We start from the raw sequence: 13,539 nt of genomic DNA, 5'->3' as shown, positions 1-13,539 counted from the left end.
TTCCTTTTGTTTGGGGTTCTCTGCGCTTCCTGGACCTGTAAGTCTATTTCTTTCACCAGGTGGGGGAAGTTTTCTGTCATTATTTCTTCAAATAGGTTTTCAATATCTTGCTCTCTCTCATCTTCTGGCACCCCTATAATTCTGATGTTGGTATGCTTGAAGCTGTCCCAGAGGCTCCTTACACTATCCTCACATTTTTGGATTCTTTTTTCATTTTGCTTTTCCGGTTGGGTGTTTTTTGCTTCTTCGCATTTCAAATCTTTGCCTTGATTCTTGCGCTCCTCTGGTCTGCTGTTGGGAGTCTGTATAGTATTCGTTATTTCAGTCCGTGTATGCTTAATTTCTAGTTGATTCTTTACCATAACATCAAGGGTCTCATTAGTTTTCTTGAGGATCTCACTACATTTATCGGCGGCTTCTAGACAGTTCTTAAGAGACCTTAAAAGTGTGGTTCTGAACTCAATATCCTCCATTGACAGTTTTGTCCTATTTCTTTGTCTCCGCATTTTTTATGCTTTCTTGGTACACCCCCTAGTGGTCTTTGTGCGCAGTCTTGTTGTAGTTAAGCCTTGATTGATGTCGGCAATACCAGGGGTGTCTTGTATATTTCTTGTATGTTTTTGGTTTGTGGTTACTAGGTGCTTCATATGTAACAACCTATGTTTATGGCAGGCTATTTTAAGCTGATGGTTGCTTAAGTTTGAACATATTCTATAATCACTACCACCTTTACGCAACCCCTCTACATATATGTTTATGCTATTATTTGTGTGGATTTCTGAATTTATCTTTGAATTTCACATGATCATCCTACTTTTGCCTTTTAACCTTTGTACTGGCTTCATCTAATCTACTGCTGATTCCTTCCAATGTATTCCTCATTACAGTTATTGTATTATTCATTTCTGACTGGTTCTTTTTTATGTTTTCTATCTTTATTTTTTTTAACCTCTTAATTAAAGTTCTCACTGAGATAATCTATTCTTCCCCTAAGTTTATTGAGCATCCTTATAACCAGTGTTTTGAATTCTGCATCTGGTATATTCCTTGTCTCCATTTTTTTTAGTTCTTTATCTGCACTTTTGTCCTATTCTTTTATTTGGAACATGTTTCTTTGTTTTCTCATTTTCACTTCCTCTCCATGTTTGTTTCTATGTATTAGGATCTGCTATGTCTCCCAATCTTAGTAGAGTGGCCTTATGTAGTAGGTGTCCTATGGAGCCAGTGATCCAATCTCTCTGACCACCTGAGCCAGGTGCTCAAGGGGTGTCTCTTGTGTGGCTTGTGTGTGCTCTTGTGTTGTAATTGAGCCTTGATTGCTATTGGCTCATCAGTGGGTGGGACCCTCAGGCTGATTGGCTGTGAGAACTGGCCATGACTTCAGCAGACAAGTTATTGTGTGGGTCCTGACCCCCTGGAGCAGGATTTATCTCAGGGGGGGCTCAGAAGCTTGTTAACTCTACACTTTGGATATGTTATTTGTGGTACTGATTGAGTGGTGCTCTGGTGTGGTCTGAAGCCAGCCACTGAATGTTATTTCTGCGGCCTCTTGGGAGATGCTCCAGTGCAGACCAAGGTCAGCCACTGCCTGTGTTCAGCCTGGGGCCACCTGGTAGAAGCTGTGAAGTGATCTTCAGTTGGTTGACAATGGCACTGGGCTTGGAGGCACGGGGAGTTGTATGCTGTGAACCAAGAGCAGCTGCCACTAGTGCTGAGTTTTGGCTGCTTAACAGGAGGTACAGGGCATGCCAAGGCCAGCTGCTGCTTTTAGGGATTTGTGGACCTTTGAGAGATTTTAGGAAAGTCTGTAGTGTGGACCCAAACTGGTCCCTTGGTTGGTTTAGACTTCAAAAGAAGTTCCAGCTGGGCAAATGATTTGGGTGGGGTAGGATCTCAGAGAATCACCTGGGTAACATGAGAGTGGTGTTAGCCAGATTAATGGAGATTCAGACTTGGTACCCACCTGCATCAGCAAGCTGAGTGGATGGAGAGCTCAACAAAGGAACAGTGGTATCCACAGGCACTGGAGAGAGCTGCCCCTCCAGCCCTCACCCTGAAGCCAGACAATTCAGTTCCTCCCCACGTATATTTGCTCTCACCTCTAGCTGCTATCCCATCTCTGGGGTTTTGGGCAAGTGTTGTGACTGAGTAACTTTGCATGCAGTCACTTTAACAGGGCATCTGGGACTCCAGCAGCCCTCCATCTCATGTGAACTGAGTCCCTGCTGATCTTCACAGCCAGCTGTCATGGGGACTCCTCTTCCCAGCACTGGTGCTCCAGCTGAGGGGCCCTGTGTTGGGCTGGGACCCTTGCTCCTCAGTGAAGACCTCTGCACCTGAGATAGCTCTACCGATTCTTTACCACCACACATGGGTGTAGGACCAGCCTATTTCACATCTCTGCTCCTCCTACCAGGGGTTTCTTCTTTATATCCTTAGTTATAGGAGTTCTGCTCAGCTAGTCTTCAGGTGGTTCTCAAGAGTGGATTTCCATAATTTAGTTGCAAATCTGTTGTACTCTTGGGAGGAGGTGAGCATAGCACTTACCTCTCTACCATCTTGACTGGCAGTTCCTAACTTTTAATATTTTTAAAGCACAAACAATACAGAGTCAAACCTATGAATCAATTCATAACTATCAATATGAATGTTAAAGGTACTATACATGGTTTCAAGGAATTAGCCATCACCTCTCAAGTCTAAACTTCTTCACTTAGGAGACAGCTAAGATACAGACATTGGTCAGCATCCCTAAAGACCACATATATGCACATAACTTTCATATATATATATATATATATATATATATATATATATATATATATATATATATATATATGCCTAAGTGACTAGCCGACCAGCCAACCAGCTGATTGGCCTGTAGCTATGATCCGCACTGACCACCAGTAGGCAGTCACTCAACGCAGGAGTGAAAACCACAGGCATGGAAACAGGAACAGACTAATGAATCTCATAGGGAAGGAGGGAGGGTGGGAAGAGATTAACCAAAGATCTTATATGCATACTAGAGGCCCGGTGCATGGATTCATGCACCAGTGGGGTCCCTCGGCCTGGCCTGCGCAGATGGGGCTGAAACTGGCTCTCTGACATCCCCTGAGGGGTCCCGGATTGCAAGAGGGTGCATGGATTCATGCACCCTGCCTCTAGTTTTAAAATAAAAACCTGATGGCCACAGCCAGTCAGTATCGATCAGTTCTATTATAAAAATTGAAGATTATCTCAACTGACTGCATTAATATAGAGAAATTTAAAATATCATGTCCTTCCCTCTTAGTCAACTCACCATAAACTCAACAACAGAGGTGGGAAATCTGGGAAGTGTACAGATTGACAGAGAACCATATGAACTCAGTCCACACTTTACATAATGGAGCTAAATCATTGACCTAAGCTTTCACAATAAAGTTTCACAAAAGCTATGGTAGAGGCAGAGTCAAGTCACCCCTTTCCCAGAACATAATTTCTTCACCAAACAAATCCGTCACAAACAACTAAACAGGGAGACAGAACATTTTAGATGCAAGCATTTTAGAAAGAAAATTATGGTCATGAAGTAATCTGGCTTTAGTTTTCTCTTGATATTTTGTCTTTTCCTTATTTCCCTAGAAAATATTTTGATAATAATGAAAGTGTTGTTAAAGATCAAAATATTTTAAATGAAATGGAAGCTGATTTTTTTTTAAGCTAAAATAATTATTTAAGCAATTTTGGACAAACTGACCCTCCCATCCCAAGCTTTTATTCCAAAAATAAACAAAATTTGGACAGAAGTGTTTCATGTTTAGAAATGTCTAGATAATAGTCTTATTTGGAGGTTTGAGAGCAGATTTTAAAAACCTATGTTAAGGGGATCCAAGATGGTGGCAACATAGGTGAAAGTTACACTTGCTTCCTCCCAGTCCAAATCTGAACTGTAACTAAATTACACAACAAGAAACTCAAATAACCAACTGAGGACTAGTTGAACAGAAGTCTCATAACTATGGATTTACAGAAGAAGCCACATGGAGACTGGTAGGAAGAGCAGAGATGTGGAAAGACTGGCCCTGCCCACAGCTGTGACAGTGGAGAATCCAGAGGAATATCTCAGCTGCAAAGATCCCCCGTGAGGAGTGCGGGATCCCAATCCCATGCCAGGCTCCAGTGATGGGAAGAGGAGCCTGTATAACATCTGTCTGTGAAAGTCAGCAGGGGTTTTGTCTGCCAGGGTAAGAAACGCAGGCGCCCTCTTAAAGGGCCAACATGCAAAACTTTGTTTGTGTGCATTCACCCTGGATTCCAGCAGAGAGATGGCAACTCAGAGAAGACTGGAGTCATACTGGGAGAGACTGGGTTGTGTGGTTTCAGAGAGAGGGCTGAAGGGACAGCCGCCAATTTCCCTGTGCTGTGTCCCTCTCCCATACCACCCACAGGTGCTAACTTTCCTGGGTCAAGAGCTCCTCTCCAGCAGGCATAAGTCAGAGATGTTACTGCCTATCTTTTCTTCTAGGAGTTTTATAGTTTCAGGTTTTACATTTAAGTCTTTGATCTATTTTGAGTTTATTCTTATATATAAGAAGGTAGTATAGTTTCATTTTTTTGTATGATCTGTCCACTTTACACAGACCATTTATTGAATAGACTGACTTTACCCCATTGTATGTTCTTGCTTCCTTTGCATTGATGTATTTAGCTCTCTATTCTATTCCATTGACCCATGTGCCTGTTTTTATGCCAGCACCATGCCTTTTGGATTACTATAGCCCTGTAGCATAGTTTGATATCAGGTAGCGTGATTCCTCCAACTTTGTTCTTTCTCAAGATTGCTGTGGCTATCTGGGGTCTGTTGTGGTTCCTTGTAAGTGTTAGGATTATTTGCTCCAGTTCTCTGAAAAATGACATTGGTAGTCTGATAGGAATTGCATTGAATCTATAGATGGCTTTGGGTAGTATGGACAATTTAACAATGTTAATTATTCCTATTCATAAGTATGGTATATGCTTCCATTTATTTGTATCTTCTTTAACTTCTGTCTCATAATTTTCTGAGCACAGGTCTTTTACCTCCTTGGTTAAATTTATTCTTGGGTTTTTTGGGTGTGCACAAATTCTGTTAGTAGTAGATGATAGCATAGGGAGTACAGTCAGTCGTACTGTGATCTGTATATGTGGGGCCTGGTGAGTACCAGAAATATTGAGGGGACACTTTACTTTGCAGTATACCAGAAACTAATACAAAATAATATGGAGGAGAACCAAGATGGCGGCATAGGTTAACGCCGGAGTTTGCTGCTTTGAACAACTACTTCAAAAGTGAAACTAAAAGACAGAACGGACATCACCCAAAACCACAGGAACGCTGGCTGAGTGGAAGTCCTACAACTAGGAGGAAAGAGAAACGCATACGAACACTCAGAGGAGGCACAGTGCTGAAGTCAAATTCTGAGGTGAGGAGTGCGCGGAGCGGGCTGGCGGCGGAGGGCGCGGTTGGCGTTTTCAATCGGGAGGGAGTCGCAGGCTCTGAGCTCCAGATACAGGCGAGTCTTTAGGGACCCAGACTCAAACGGGAGAAGCGGGACTGTCTGGCTTCGGTCAGAGCGAGTGCAGCTTTCTCTCCGAGCTTTGCAGCGGGTGCTGGGACTCAGAGAGGCAGAGCCCCTGGGGACAGGACTGAGAGCCGCCATAACTGCTCTCTCTGGCCCACCCGGTTGATCCTGTTCGACCCGCCCGCCCCGCCCAAGCCCTGCACAGAGGCATTTGCCGGATAGCCTCAGGCAAAGGCTAGATTAGCACCTCCCTAGAGGACAGAAGTTCTCTCACTGCTGCAATCAAGGTTTAACTATAAAACTGCGAACAAAGACCACTAGGGGGTGCACCAAGGAAGCATAACAAAATGCGGAGACAAAGAAACAGGACAAAATTGTCAATGGAAGATATAGAGTTCAGAACCACACTTTTAAGGTCTCTCAAGAACTGTTTAGAAGCCGCCGATAAACTTAATGAGATCTACAAGAAAACTAATGAGACCCTCGATGTTATATTGGGGAACCAACTAGAAATTAAGCATACACGGACTGAAATAACGAATATTATACAGACTTCCGACAGCAGACCAGAGGAGCGCAAGAATCAAGTCAATGATTTGAAATGCGAGGAAGCAAAAAACACCCAACCGGAAAAGCAAAATGAAAAAAGAATCCAAAAATGTGAGGATAGTGTAAGGAGCCTCTGGGACAGCTTCAAGCGCACCAACATCAGAATTATAGGGGTGCCAGAAGATGAGAGAGAGCAAGATATTGAAAACCTATTTGCAGAAATAATGACAGAAAACTTCCCCCACCTGGTGAAAGAAATGGACTTACAGGTCCAAGAAGCGCAGAGAACCCTAAACAAAAGGAATCCAAAGAGGACCACACCAAGACACATCATAATTAAAATGCCAAGAGCAAAAGATAAAGAGAGAATCTTAAAAACAGCAAGAGAAAGAAACTCAGTTACCTACAAGGGAATACCCATACGACTGTCAGCTGATTTCTCAACAGAAACTTTGCAGGCCACAAGGGAGTGGCAAGAAATATTCAAAGTGATGAATACCAAGAACCTACAACCAAGATTACTTTATTCAGCAAAGCTATCATTCAGAATTGAAGGTCAGATAAAGAGCTTCACAGATAAGGAAAAGCTAAAGGAGTTCATCACCACCAAACCAGGATTATATGAAATGCTGAAAGGTATCCTTTAAGAAGAGGAAGAAGAAGAAAAAGGTAAAGATACAAATTATGAACAACAAATATGCATCTATCAACAAGTGAATCTAAGAATCAAGTGAATAAATAATCTGATGAACAGAATGAACTGGTGATTATAATAGAATCAGGGACATAGAAAGGGAATGGACTGACTATTCTTGCGGGGGAAAGGGGTGTGGGGAGTGCGGGAAGAGACTGGACAAAAATCATGCGCCTATGGATCAGGACAGTGGGTGGGGAGTGAGGGTGGAGGGTGGGGCGGGAACTGGGAGGAGGGGAGATATGGGGGGGGGGGGAAGAGGAACAAATGTAATAATCTGAACAATAAAGATTTAATTAAAAAAAAACCAAAATAATATGGAATGTAAACTGAAATTGAAAACTAAAAGTTTTTAAAAAGAGACTAGGTAAAACAAGAAAGAGAATGGTGTTTAATAAATGTTGAGTGAATGAAAAATAAGCCTGTGGGAAGCAGTCTTCATCACTACTTCGTCTTACGCCAACCTTCCATGTTAGTGAGTGCACAGAGGTAGTCTTGCCGCTTGGAAAGCTCTCCTACACGTGTCAGCTCATGCAGCTCTCATGACTCAGGCAGGGTATTGTCCCAACTCAACCGAGGAGGAAGCTGAGGCCCAGAGAGAACAGGTGACTTATTTTGGGTCGCACAGCTAGTAGGTACACCACACTCCAATTCAGCACTTCCAATCTCACATGCTGTCTCCTTTCCTCACACTGTGCTCCCTCTTAAAACTACTTCAATTTTTTCCTAATTCAGTATGATAAAAAGTAATTACCTATAAACTGTTGTTCCTCGTTTATCTGCGACCAGCTACTCTAATGCTTTCTGCCACCAGAGCTTAGACAAAAGCCTTTCAGAGCCTCACTTGCAGAAAGCTTGCCATTGGAGGCCCTAGAACTAACCCACAGAGTTCTTGGACAATGAAGCAAACCCATCTCTAAATCCACCGCTCAGTGGGATCTGCTTCCACTGGCTTTTGAGCCATAAGGACCATTTGTACCACGGCTCTGTGTCCAAATAGGCACCATAAGGAGAAAGGGACACTGCTCAGCCTGAGCTCAGAGCCTGCAGCCTGAGCCAAAGGCACTGCCAGCACTGCACCCCACCACCACCACCACCACCACCACCGCCACCCAGGCAGCCCTCCTGCGCCTTCCTTGGAACAGCAGCACTAACCCGAGTGTCATCAAACACTTTTTCTTTCCTCTCCGATCACTGTCCACCCACACGCCTTCTCTGTACACGTGGGGCCCTTGTTATTCAGCCTGAGCCTCTCATTAGGGGGCGCAGCATCCCCTGCTCACGTGTTAGAGATGCCGAATCTGGGGCTCCACCCTAGACTCAGGAGTTAGATCTGCACTTTAACAAAATCCCCCAGTAGTTTAAAAGAAATTAAAATTTGAGAAGCACTACTCTAGGGAAATGGCAAAGCAAGAGAACTTACTCCTGTCTGGTTGCCACCCCATGTGGTCCTTGTTGATGCCAGTTCTCCAGGCCAAGTTCAAACCTTCCAGTGCCAGCCCACCCGCTCGCCTGTTACCCTAGGATATCCTATTCAGCTAGGTTTGCATTTTTAGCAAAATAGCTTGGGCTACTTTACATTAAAGTACGAATAGCTTAACAGTGCCTGCAAACAGTGGGCTTTGATGGAATGTGACTGAGACAACACAGTGGTACTAACCAAGTTTTAAAATCAGGAAAATCTGGGTTTGCATCTCAACTCTCTCAGTGATCCTCTGTGAGAATCTCAGAACCTTCAATGCCCTCTGAGCCTCCATTTCTGCTCTGTAAACTAGGATATCATCTGCCTTTCATGGGGGGAAGACATAACTGCAAAGTCCCTCGCGTACCGTGCCTGGCTCACAGTAAGTGTTCTCTCTTCCCTTTGAATGAATGAATGGACTATAATGTCAGAAGTCACTGCATCGCAAACTAGTGTGGTGGCAAATGAAGACCTAGTTGTTCCCACTCCAGTTAGTGTGGCCACGTGGGAGACATCTTGGAGGAGGGAGCATTTCTGTGACTTAAAATCGCACCTGCCAACTACTATTAGCTTAGTTTCACCGCACACCTCACCCTGATAACTTCTCTCACACTGACTTATACTTAGAGTCCTCTGATTCAAAAGCCCTTCTCTGGGCTCCTTGAAAAAGGTGTTTAATCATCAAATTAACAGGCCAAAAACATTAGCAGTGGTGGATAGGTCAAGGTGTTTAAACTGCAATAGGTTCATATTTAGCATTTTAGCAATATCATCAATGTATAAGTTATGAACTAGAATTGTTTTTATTATTCAGTGTAACTGGTAAAAGTATGCTTTACCTGATTTTTAAATTTTCAGTTTGATTACTAACTTTATTTGAAGGAGATTAATTTGAAAAGATCTAAATTAAAATACATGAAAATAATTTTAAAACAACCAGGTTGAATATGTTGTAAGAATTAATAATGTTTCATTAACATATTAAAAGACAAAAAAACACAAAACATGAATTTTTTAAAAGTTACATTTAACTAAAATAAAAGTTAAGCCCTGGCCAGTGTGGCTCCAGGTGGTGAGAGCCCAGGCTCGATTCTCGGTCAAGGGAACATATCTGGGTTGCAGGTTCTGTCCATGGCCTGGGTCTGGGACGCCTGTGGGAGGCAACCAATCAATGTGTCTCTTCTCTCTCTCTCTCTCTCTCTCTCTCTCTCTCTCTCTCTCTCTCTTTCTCTCCCTCCCCCCCACTTTCCACCCTCCCTTCCACTCTCTCTAAAAATAATGGAAAAAATATCCTCGGGTAAGGATTAACAAAAATAATAATAAAATAAAAGCTAACATTCTTTGCCAAACAGGAGAGCATAAACCAAGCAAAAGGGCAACCTACCACCTGGAGCGGTTTCCCAACACATGTAGCCGACAAAGAATGTCAATAAGAAGTCAAGCAAATCAATAATGAACATAAGCAAATAATATGAACATGCAATTCCCAGAAGAGCAAACCCATTGTCCAATAAACATGAAAAGATTTGTAGCCTCACTAATAATCAGGGGAAATGCAAATTAAACCACAAGGAAGCTACCACATTACACTCCTGTCACAGGCAAAGATACTGAAGTGTGACATCACTGAGCATCAGAAAGGAAACAGCACAACAGGACCCCGTATCCCGCTGGCAGAATCGTCTCATGGTTCACAGGGCCACTCTGGGAAGCACTGCAGGGCTGTCTGGCAGCCTGAGAACGGGCACCAGGACTGCACAGGTGGGCTCAGCCACCCTAGCGCAGTGTTTACCAAGGTGGCTGCTGAGCAGCAGCAGGACCCCTGGGAGCTCAGGAGTAAGGCGAAGTCTCCGCCCAGCCGGGACTCTGCCTTGCCGGGCCCATTTGAAGAAGCCCTCCGGCAGGTTCCGATGTGCTCACGCTGCAGGACCGCTGCCCAGGGAGGCTCTCCCACTGTTCCCACCGGTGGGACATGTCAGGACATTAGGGACATGGTCCTCGACCTGCTCCTGGAAGGCCGTCTGACAGACCTTGCTTCACAGGACAGTGTCGCCGAGGGGCAAGGACAGTGTGCAGACAATCAGGTTTCCTCAATGCACACATCTGCACACTGAGGTGCATGCAAGATGTTCGTATAAAAATAAAACATACAAAAGTTAAACAGCTGCCAACAGAAGAATGGGTACAATGATACGTTATGCAGAGGTTGAGATCAATGAAGTGGGTATACATGAATCAGCAGGGGTAAGTCCTGAAAATATGCTGAATGAATAAAAGCAAGTTGCAGAGTGACACCTATATGGTATGATACCATTTAAGTTCAAATCTCACCCCAAAATTGATCTTCATTTGCATAAGTAAACATTTGTATGAAAACACCAGGGAAGTCCATCTACTAACTTGTAGGTAAGGGTTATCTGTGGGCAGGAAAGAAAGGATTGAGATGGAGGAGTACAAAGAGAACACCAACTATAAGCTTTAGTGTTTTAAAAGCTATCACACATATGGTGAAAGGTTCATATGTGTTAAATCTGGGTTGGGGTAAAAGATATTGCTTATATTAATGTATACTCTTACACATATTTGGAGAACTTCGTAATTAAAAAATTTAAAGTAGTATATTCATTATAGTTGTGAATGCTAGAAAACCTTATTTCTGTACAAAAGGAAATCTTTCAAAGCCACAGCCTCAAGAGGTAGAGCTTCCCTCACCCCAGCTTTATTGAAGTATAATTGACAAATAAAAATTGTATGTACTATTTGATGTTTGGTATACATATACATTATGAAATTATCACCACAATCAAGCTAATTAACACATTCACTTCACATAGTTACCATTTATTTTATCTTTTGTGTGTGTGATGAGAACACTTACAATCTATGAGGCAGGGCTTTTAAAAACTGAGTATTTGTGACATCTAGTGGTTGCAGAAATAGTTACATTGTAATGCACAATCAGAAACAACCTTGACTCAATTATTATTGATATCTGAATTCTAGGTTTAATTAAATTGTCACAAAATTTAAAAACTTGTGCTTTTGTTTTTATTGTGTTTTCAGTGGTCTGTACTTGAATATTTTTCATGAGGATGACACTTTGGAACGGGTTTTCTCTTACGTATATTATGTGGTTCGGCCACTGGTCTCCTGAAAATGTACTGTCAGTTCTAGAGTCCCCCAAACAATGCCCCGCTCTCCCCCACCCCGACACACACACCCTCCTCTCTGGGTCAGTGAGAGCAGCAGCAAGCAGCTCTGAGCTTCTCCTGTACATCCTGCTGTACAGCTGGCCAGTGTCCCTCCCTGCCTCAGACCTGTGCCTCTGCGGGATCTTTCTAAGCCATATATGGCCCCCTCGTTGCTCCAGATCCCAGGCTCTCCCTATGCCCTTTACATCCATACAATCAGTTTCCATGTCAACCTATGGAAGGTGTCACACTCACCATTGGCTTCTTTCTATCCCCCACTAAACTGCCAGTGACTTGAGAGTAGAAACCATGCTTGGTGCATAAGTTCCCCTGAGAAGCTAGTATAGTTCTTGGCGTGTACCAGGTACACAATCAATGTCCATGGAGTGAATTTCCACTGCAGTGGACCAGTCTGGACAGTGGGTGGTGACCGGAGGGGCCTTCCTATTGGGCTGGCTCATGTAGAACCTCAGGATCTTTGCATAACCCTCAAGTTAGGGAAAAGCAAATAGTTTTATAATTCTCACATTGGAGAACCCTTGTAATGACCAAGAATAAATCTCCCATTAGCCTTGCAGGATGAGTACATTAATTTCCTTAAAATTAAGATGATGTGCATATAAGCATAACCAATGGACATAAGACACTGGGGGATAGGGGAGGCTAGGGGACTGTCTAGGGCGGGGGGAAAAAATGGACACATATGTAATACCCTTTGTAATACTTTAAGCAATAAAAAAAAATTAAGATGATGCTTTCTTTATTCTCAAGATCTTTTTTTCAGACAAACAAAAAATCATGGGAATTAAAGAATAATAAAATTGTTACCTCTGTTTTTACTCCCTAGCCTGAGAAATAAAATATTATTAGTAGCTCCACACTCATTATGTATCCCCTCACCCTAGAGGGAACCATTATTCTGAATTTTGTGTTAATGATTCTTTGAGCACATAAATGTATACCCAGGCAAAATATTTAGCTTTCCCATCTTTTTTAACTTTTTTTTAAATATATTTTATTGATTTTTTACAGAGAGGAAGGGAGATAGTGAGCTAGAAACATCGATCAGCTGCCTCCCGCACACCTCCCACTGGAGATGTGCCCTCAACCAAGGTACATGTCCTTGATCGGAATCGAACCTGGGACCTTTCAGTCCACAGGCCGACACTCTATCCACTGAGCCAAACCGGTTACGGCTTCACTTTTTATAAATAGAGTAATATAGTAACTATTTTTTCCCATTCAGCTTTCTCTCTTTGAGGTTCAGTCGTGATACTGCTGCTGGTATGAGTGTAGCACCGTTTAATTATCCACACTTCTGTTAATAAAGGCTTAGATGTTGGCTCTTAGGCGTTGGCCCTTAGGAACAATGCTCCTATGAATATTTCCGAGGTGTCTTTCCGTGCACACATGTAAGAGTTTCTCCAGATTGTCCACTGTCAAATGTGTTCATGATCAATGTTTCTAGGTAATACCTAACTCCTTTCCTAAATGGTTTTACCGATTCGTAGCCCTGACAGCAATGTACATGAACTCCCACGCGTCTACCTCCTTAAAAGCTTTGAGATAGTCAGACTTTAACCCGAAAGAAAAAAAGGAGCCTCGTCCTGGCATTTGTCTCCATGCCTACACCCTTTCTTAAGGGACAGAAAAGACACAGACTGCAGACCTGGGAGATTTCTACACAGGAAGCAAAGTTCTCCCTAAAGTTCAAGGCTAGACCTGAAGTTCCCAAGGGGCCGGGAGTGCAGGGAGGGTCCACAGGCCACCCACCCGTCCAGGAGGCACCCGCATGGCCTGTATCCGGCGCAGTCGCCCACTGGTTGTTGCAGACGAAATGATGCTTCTCTGTGTCCTCGCCCATCCCAGCCCCACCATTGATCCTGGAGTCAGTGGTACTACGAAGCATCACTTCTGAGCCAGCGAACTGGGGGAATCTTTGCAGTTCGCTCGCAGGAGGCAATGCCACCCCAAAACCTGCTGGATCTTCCAGAGCCCCACACAGGGCAGCCCCTTCCTCTATTCACCATGACTTTCCTGGCGGGCAATCTCCGCCTCACATTCTTTCAGTTTCTCTCTCATTTGCCCCTTTTGGTT

At 43.4% G+C, this 13,539-nt stretch overlaps 1 protein-coding gene across 1 annotated transcript in view; it reads left to right on the top strand.

The window, feature by feature from the left end:
• Positions 1-4,023: 4,023 nt before the first annotated feature.
• Positions 4,024-13,539, top strand: part of DYDC2 (DPY30 domain containing 2) — a 36,510-nt gene continuing 26,994 nt past the window's right edge. The window contains exon 1 of the mRNA XM_059661900.1: positions 4,024-4,229. The gene's annotated coding sequence lies outside the window, so the exon portion shown is untranslated. The remainder of the gene's footprint in view (positions 4,230-13,539) is intronic.

Source organism: Myotis daubentonii, chromosome 13 (assembly GCF_963259705.1).
Source record: "Myotis daubentonii chromosome 13, mMyoDau2.1, whole genome shotgun sequence".
Classification (NCBI taxonomy): domain Eukaryota; kingdom Metazoa; phylum Chordata; class Mammalia; order Chiroptera; family Vespertilionidae; genus Myotis; species Myotis daubentonii.
The sequence above is the reverse complement of the archived record's forward strand: the minus strand, read 5'-3'. Positions and strand labels throughout refer to the sequence as shown.